The 9,107-nt window shown below is 34.7% G+C and overlaps 1 protein-coding gene across 1 annotated transcript in view; it reads right to left on the reverse strand.

The window, feature by feature from the left end:
* Positions 1–8,900, reverse strand: part of LOC117165077 (glutathione S-transferase-like) — a 63,460-nt gene extending 54,560 nt beyond the window's left edge. Inside the window, exon 1 of the mRNA XM_076622949.1 lies at positions 8,884–8,900. The gene's annotated coding sequence lies outside the window, so the exon portion shown is untranslated. The remainder of the gene's footprint in view (positions 1–8,883) is intronic.
* Between the last annotated feature and the right edge of the window lie 207 nt (positions 8,901–9,107).

Raw genomic sequence — 9,107 nt, forward strand, 5'->3', positions numbered from 1 at the left:
CTAACGCCGCTTGATTTTATGTGATTATACTTGCAAAGTTCTGTATCGCTTATTATACAGTTTTGTTTTTATCAAAAGAAAAGAAAAATACTTCTCATAGGGGTAGTTTGCATATTTTGGTGGAGACTGGTGAGTATAAGTGTTGTTGTCGTTGAGGACGACGCACTTGGATTAAGTAGGTTAATGGGAACTTTCGAGTAGCCATCTTCATAACTTTTCGTATCTCTTGCGAACAGCTTCACAATCTGTATAACATTGCGGCTCTCGATTTTCTACAAAAAACACTAAATACCTTCGAACCGTTTAAACACAGAGTGCAACTGGCAAACTTTCATTACAATGGACGCAGGCTATCGTTAATTAAAATCCTCCCACCAATTTGTATAAATATATGAATATAATACGAAACCTTTTTAATGAGCTAAAAATAACACGAGATTTTTAGCAAATTTAAAAAAATAAAAGAATTAAGATTAAATTTAGACGTAGTCGAACCTTATTTCGTTAAGTAATTTCCGTGAGAAGTACAGGAAACATAACTGAACATAATGTGGCAGATCCATCATGATAGATTTCGTGATTTTAATGTTACGTGTTCAAAAACGTTATATTAAAAGAGCAATAGTACTAGGATAATTAATATTTCTGAAATGTGTAAGTGCAGTTATACTTTCATGCTATTAAAACTGGAATTGTATGAGCGTTTTTATCATCTTCTTGAATAACTGCACTTACACGTCTATTTTACTAAGGTCTTCAGTTGTGATTTATTAAATTGTTTATCATGTCCATTAATTAAACTGTTAAACTGTTCATTAATTTGTATAGTTACAATATCGTACATATTCAATATGAAATTTCATTACTGTAATTTATGGATTGGTTTTACCTTACATTATTGCAACAATATACGTTTCATTATAATAATTTACGTTCCATATTGTAACAATATAGCTGCATAATTTGTGCAAATCAATGCAAACATTTGAGCAAAATATAATCCTTCGAAATATATCTCACAATGTCTTGACGCTTCGTAAAAATGTAAGTTAAATTTTTCAATTAAACATTCTGCTCGTTTCAAACCTCGTTATATGTTATTCAAACCCAATACGAAAGTGTTTTCGTGTTAATAATTCGTGTTTCATCGAAACGGGTAAATGTGGATCGCGATTCTAATCGATACCTATTCGATCTTGAATTAATTAAAAAAATTAGCAAAAGCTCGTTACGAGGAGTGCGCACTTTCAAGGGAACTTTTTGCACGGCCGGGAATAGCGTCGCACCGCGGAGGCAGCCGATTCTTTCATCCCGGAAGCGCACTGGAACTTGGAGATTTTATTACGAGCGTACAGTGATCCTGTTTAATTGCATCCGCTACAAGGCGACCCTCGAAAAGCAATTTCGAGTGTACCGGAGGCTGGATTTATCGCGACCGGTATTCACTGTAAACAGCCAACGGCGTGCCTCTTAATTCTGCCGCCGGCTTCCGATTCTTTACCTTCGCTCTGTTGGCCGCGGTTTTTCTTTCGTTTTCGCGGCACCGCGAAACGAAGAAAAGGCGCTTCTATCGTCGAGTAGGTTTTACTAATAGTCGATGCTCTGTTCTTCCTTATTTATTTATTTCTTTATCGTTTTCATGATTTTTATGATCCGGGATTAGGTAGCTACCGCGATTAATAAAATACGTAACAAAGAGCAAAGCGTAGAATGCAATAAGGCAAGTTAGAAACTCAAACAACGATATCTATACTACGATACAGCGTATGTTAGAATTAAGCAGGTAGCTTACGATATCATAATTGCTGATACAGATTAATATCTTTGAGAAGATAAAGAAGATCTTCAATGCTTCTGATTTATTTCTTAATTTAATTTACTTTTCATGCATTAACGTTGCTACGATTAAGAAGATTATCATCTACAAATAGGATAAAGTTATGAGAGTGTGTCAGTTTAGTATGTCGAATTTTAAGTCTCATGAGAATGGCTTGCTTTCTCCGATCGGAAAGAAATACTGGACTTTTATCGATGTACGTACAGATGTTATGTATGTTGAATGGGGGTGATTCCTGTGGAATCCTATGGAAGGGACGTTTGTACTCTCTGGAGTTTTGTTTCTCATTCTACGTTTTTAATCGAATGGAAACCGAAAGTAAAGATCTGAAACACATTTAGCGCATGTCGAGATAAAGGAGTTTTTAAGCTACGCTGTGCCACAAGTTTCGAGCACCTAATGTGCTTCTTGTGTTTAACATTAAATCGCCTTTTGATCGCAATATCTGCAATAATTTACAAACACTGTAGAACCATATTTTACTTTTAACTCAAGTTTGACTAAAATGTGTGACCATTCAATTTTTGACTAGTATGCAACTTTTTACGCACTTATGGGAGACTTAAACGCGAAACATAAGCAAAAATATATGAATAAATTCGAACTATAGTACTCGTTATAATATCTATCGAAAAAATGATTATCCATCGAGGTCCCATTCCTTTCAGCTATATTCGTAAAGATATGAATTTGCATAAAAATCCGTAATCTATCTTTGATGGAAACTAAATTGAAAAGGTAAGCCGAATATTTTACGTTTTGGGTCTGCGTTGACAACATTTTTGTTTTGTGTGATTTTGTGACATTTATATTTCCGAGATATAAAATGTGAAATTAATATAAAACTTATCACGTGATATTTAGACTTCTATTAATGATACGAGAATTTATGACTCCCCATTTTCTCCCTTTCTCTTTTTACAGTTTCTTTCTTTCTAAAGTCAATCTGCTGAAATAGGAAACGTCACATAATGCTGTATATCATTCAGAAAGTAAAAACCACATCGATTAATAACGTCACCATCAAGGTGTTAGCTAATCCGTGGCCAGGGTCAACGTAATAACGCACACCTGAGATTGATGACAGCCGTTGATGTATCACTACTCTGTTATTATGTATTTCTGTAAGAATTCTATTGTATATTCCATTGTGTCTCGATTAAACCATTCAACAGATTTATCTTAATTTAGTCTATTAATAATTTCGACGTCTCTTTTTCTATCTTGATGAAAGATACATTGGTACATTTACGCGTCTTGAAGTGGCGTTTCCGGTTTATGCTGAATTTTATATATAGATCTTTCCTCTGTATTTTCGAGCTGACATTTTTCGGCATCTACATTCCCATACAAAAGTCTTCATAATAGAAAGGCTATTTATACTCGAGTAAAATCTTCTAAAATTTCAGCGTAGAGTTAACGTATTTCGTAACAAAACGATTAACATAACTGTTTTATTCTTGCGTAATAAAACAAAAAGTAACTACGATATAGAAATAAAACTGACCAATTCTATCGAGGTTAATTAATCGTTCCGTTTCTGCGAAATGAACCCTATTTACGTATTTTGATACGTAAAATTAAAAACTTTTCAAACATCGAAATCGATCAGTTCAGCTTGTCAGATTGACTCCTACATGCTTTATTTAAACAAAGAATGTCAATGTTTTCAAGACATGCGGATTACTTGGAAATGATTGTACATTTGTCATTTTCCCAGTGTCTGCTGGTATTTCTATTCTTTCTTCCAAGAGTAGAAGCTATCGTAACGATTTGTTATATTCGTTACATTAGCATGATCGATCGTGCGGAGCAAATGATCCACGTTTCGTGTACACACGCCCTCGTTACGCCGTGTTTTTCCCTAGTGATCGAGTGGATTTCATCATCGGTAAAATGCACTATATCAGACGTCTCTGACATTAATATTCAAGGTATTTAACGTTTAAAGACGCGGGCGTGTCGAGTAGTGCATCTCGGTAACAGGCAATTCGATTGGCAAGCAACGAGGGAAAAAGCTGTTACACAATAAAATAATAGCCATTATGACTAATCGCGCGAGTGGAACTCGCGAGTATCGCGACCCTGACTAATTGTAAGCGAGTACGCGAATTGCGGTTGAATGGAACGTGCTGTCGCGTCCCAGAAACTTGAAAAAGTCAAAGGGAAACGCAATTTCGCGATAATGAATGTGGAATGTATTAATGTACATGGTGTCTCATTTTGATCGTTCCACGCAAACATATATCCTAAACTATACGTAATTCGAGAAAGAGCGTACAATAAAATTGTACGGTTTCAATTGGCCCATCTTACGACGTTCAATTGGATTTGTCTAAGTGGAAGCGTTTACGAGATTCTAAGATAACCGTTGTTTCTTCCAATTGAATTATACGTTTTATCTTTCATACACCATCCGATGCACTTTTTAGTTCTCTACGGAAAAGTATCAAGGTAGTTGTATCTGAAAATTCTTAGCTTAAAAGATATCTCATTGTTAATTTCATTAAAATTGAGCGTGTGGAGGACAAGAAACATATAAACGTAAGTGCGCTGTGTTATCTTTCCTTGTCTTTCATGCGATAAGTTTTACAAGGTTGAAGCTGGAATACCTTTTGAACTAATCATTTTTCCATTGAAGTACTCTAATACTGGTTTGTAGGGAATTAAAAAATCCATCGAATAGCGTATGAAAAAAATGTATGTAGAAATCCATTTGAATAAACGAAGGTCACCTTGAGATCTCGAAGCTATGTTTTTTTCGAAGAAACACTTCTTTCGAATAATATACAGTTTAAGAGATATTTGCCTGGCTCGATCAAGACGAGACACCTTGTATATACAGGCTATTGCAAAAACATGATAGGTGCAAGGATTTTGTTAAAGGGAATAAGAAATAATTTCGAAATACACTTAGCATTGTAATTATTAATATATTTATTTAGTATAACATTGTATTTATTATATCATACTAGTTAATTAGGTCCAAGTGTATTAATTTTGGTATTTGGTAAAATTTTATATTAGGAAAATGAAATATAGAAACTCATTTAATTCTAAGAAATGGTTCTTTATTATTCATATTGCTCGATCATTTTTCAGCATGGGAAAACCATGATTATTCAGAAGCAAATCTGAATTTACTTGAAGTAGTTCTTATATTAATAATTTAAACTGTATTTTTCCTTATTCCCATTATTCCAAAATCAACGCTTTCAACGTAAAATCTAATTTTGTATTTCTATGTAGGGTGACTTAATTTACTAGTCTATAAACGATAATTCAGTTAACGCATTAACAGTCGTCGATGTAATGTAATGTTTCGTAATTAAAGTACTTACTACCAGGTAAGACAATTATCAGTGGCTCTGAGGGATTTCCTGGATTTATTTGAGTTAATTCTAGGAAACGATTAAGGTTTAATATTCGTAGGATATCGTTCTGCAAAATTATTAAACGCGAGTATATTACATTGCAACGCGCTGTAGTTAAAGATCTATAATGTTTAAGAGGAAAAAAAAAGAAATAAAAAATATCGAGAGATTTTTGAAATCGATGTTCTTAATTTAAAATGTAATTTTGTCTCTTCTTATACTGACATTTAATGAGCTTAATTTACTCAACCCTAATGTAATTAAATTGCAACAACGAATATCTTCGCAATGTTATAATATTAATAATATATAAATATCGTAATATATATTTTTCCACAGTTTTCAATGTCTACTACAAGATCTTCATGTTTGTGACACACGGCATACTATTTGCCGCGATACGAACCGCATCGTTTTTGATTTTCGATCGATTTGAAAAGTTGCTATGACATACAGTAACTTAGTTGTATATCAATCTAGTGATAATACGATTTTGATTTGCGCAGAGTACAAGCTATTTCAACAAGTTGGTAAAATTTATTACCATGTAATATGATTTAATACCGTAACGTAATTTAAAAGTCGAAGGATCGAATCCTGAGATTCTAAGATGATTAATAATTAGTCTTGAAGATACGGTCTTGCAATTTAAAGGTATAACAGCATAATGATACAATCTGTAATATAAATGAAGATTCAGTATATCTTAAACGTAAAACGCGGCTATAAAATGTTTCAAAATAGAAATATCCAATGTTTTAGAATCCTAAACCAGTTTGAATCTTCAACAAAACTCCGATTTTTTGAGGAACCTTGACAATACGCTAGCTTTTATAGAAGCTTTTTAAAGCTATGTTAAAGGAAAGAATCAACAAGTTTAACAATCATAATATTTAATACCATTCGCGTCACAACGTTTAAATTTATCAATACACATTATAAAAGTCCAAATAGTTGCATAAAGCCGCGTAAAAATCCTAAAGTATACGAGTTGAAATAAAACTTCTGAAACGGCGAACTTCTGAAAAAACTTCGGACCTCGACGATACGCTATCTTTCACGGAAGCTTTCAAAGTTATCGCGAAGGCAAAAACCAACAATTTTAGCAATTACGCCATTTAGTATAGTTCGCGTCACGCCATTTAGATTTATCAATATACATTATGAACGTGCAAATAGTTGCACAATACAGTGTTTAACAATACTAAATCGCACAACTTGAACCTCTTAACGAACCATCGAACTCCTGAGAAATTCCTCTTGACAATAGGCTATCTTTTACAATTCTTTGCCAGTTATCTCAAAGACAAGAATCAACAATTTTAACAATTACAGAAGTGTCATCCGCGTCACGCCATTTAAAACAATCTAACACTTGCGCGTGACAAGCGCGAAACTGGTGTCGCCAGCTCGATTTCCGGCAGACGACACGACGGCCAACTCACTTGACGCCGTTCATCTAACGGCGTTTAAGCTTACTTTAAAATCGATCGATCGCCTGTCGAACAATTGATTTATGGTGTTCGCGCCGTACTATGTCAAATTCTTCGAAACATGACGTAAACGTCATGCAACATAGGGCGGAATGATGTCAATTGAAGAGAATTGCGCGAATTGAACGTTGTATACTCAGTTTCATCCAGCACTTTCGCGATGGAACACCGGTTTACGAAACCGTGGCATACAGTTTCGAATTTTCGTGGAAATTCCACGCCCGCGAATAAAATCACACGGATAATCAAGGAGTATTGTGTCCAAGTGGTCGACGTTGTTACAACGAACCTATCCACGGAATTTGTCGTTTTATATCCGTCGCGAATACAATCCGCGAATATGGCCGTAATCCTATCGTTTAATGAGTTTCCAGATCAATGACGTCATGCGTTATAATATATCATTCGTTTTTTTGCACCACTATTCTTCATCGTCTGTTATTCTACGCGTTGCTGAAGTATTGTCAACTGCGACGAACTATTGTAAACTGCGTCGCGTTGTCGCAAACCTCGGCTAATAATTATAAAACAACCCTAAAACTTTTAATACGACGAAAGCTGCCTGGTTGAATTTAGCAAAGTTATTTTCCCCTCCTTTTTTTTTTTACTGCACGAATCAACCTACGCTAATGAGAGTTTAAGACAAGACGCGTACAATCTTTATCTATTCGACATTTTACAACTGTACGAATAATCTTCTCGGTGGATTAAAAGACCTCGCGTTTCTTTTTTTCAATTAAAAGAAATTGCCTGGCGATTCGTCAAATTCGGTTGATGAACAATTTTTGTACGATCTATGTTTGAAAACGAGCTCTTTAATTCGTTAACGACTCGTAATATATCGTGAATTGGTAGAATATATCGATGGTCATAACTTTTCGCGAGGATATAATTTTTACTGATTAAAAGAAAAGCTTGTTCGATTAACGTTAAAATATTCTCATTTTATCATTGTATATAAATTGTATATAAAACCACTAATTTTTTCAAATACATTAGAACAGGAGGCTGTAACTGGTCAGAATTTGTGGTGAAAATAAAGAAAATGTGCAAACTAATTAAACTATCAATAAATACGACAATTAATTGAATAACTCGCGCACCATATTTCCTTTGATCGAACGTGGATTTTCCATTCGCTCAGATGAAGTTGAAACGAATGGCAATGCTGCTAAAACAAAATACTTGTTGTGTGTCGCTTAGATTAACGAGTTGCAAATTCGTTGAACGCTGTAGCATACGGATAAGATGACTACTACATACATTCGCTGTCTCTGCTGCAAATTAATGGCTACAGAGTGGAGTTTAAATTTTAAATGAGATAGGAATACAGAATAACTCCAACCTTCAGATGACATTAAAATTGACGTACATTACGAACTGAAAGTTTTGATGTAGCGCGATCCTTAGCATAAATCGTGAAAATAACGAATTAAATATTTGTCCCCTTAATATTAAATGGAAATTTGTAAAATAATCAAATGGAGTGACAGATGGATTTCGTTTGACTACTGCCCGCGTATATTAATTATTTGAACAAATTTATAAGAGAGAGTGAGCTACAAAATTATCGTGGAGAAATATTTGTAGAATGAGGTGGGTAGCAAATGAAGAAGAAATATTTGTATAAGAGAATGCAGTTGCAGAATAAAGTTTTCTCAATATTAATAAATTTTTGCAATAAAAAATCCAATTGAAAATATTCCAGGTGGTGTAGTATACTAAGCGAAGTACAAGCGTATCAATTAAAATTACTTTCCAAAAATCTATCCCGACCGAAAAGTTTCAGAAGTTGAAACAAGCTCCTCAGTGATTTTAAAAACCCAACATCTTTTCAATTAAAAGGTTCTCCATTTAATATTCTTCGATCGAGAAACTTGTCAATTAAAACTCAGATGTTTCAAAATGCTGAACCATGTCAACTATCGTAACTTTTTATCAAAGGGGAGAGAAAGTAAACGAAACGCTGGGAAAATACAAGAGAAAAGAAATTACATGTTGTTTAAGAGTTTATCTCCTCTCGAGCGAATAAACTTTTCTACAAACTGTAAATCCAGAAGACTCGCTACGTGCGTAAATGATGTAGAGACATCAGAGAGAAAGGAACCGAAATCGACGCGTAGGAACGTCGGTTTTTAGAAATATTCCATCCAATGTACCGATGAAGCAATGTACTCACGACAGGAATTCGAACGAAATCCTTTCTGGTCCTAGCCGCTACCGAAGAATAATGGCCGTGCAGAGGATTGCCACTTCACTCATCGCCGACTAACCTTGCACTAAAGCTCTGTCACCTCACTCTGGCAACGATAACAAAACTTGCGGACGTAGTTCAGCATTTTAGAGGCCCTGCATTCGATCAGGGTACGTGGAGAGCGTGCCAGCGTGTAATTCTTCGCCACA

This window comes from Bombus vancouverensis, chromosome 11 (assembly GCF_051014615.1).
Source record: "Bombus vancouverensis nearcticus chromosome 11, iyBomVanc1_principal, whole genome shotgun sequence".
NCBI classification, from domain to species: Eukaryota; Metazoa; Arthropoda; class Insecta; order Hymenoptera; family Apidae; genus Bombus; species Bombus vancouverensis.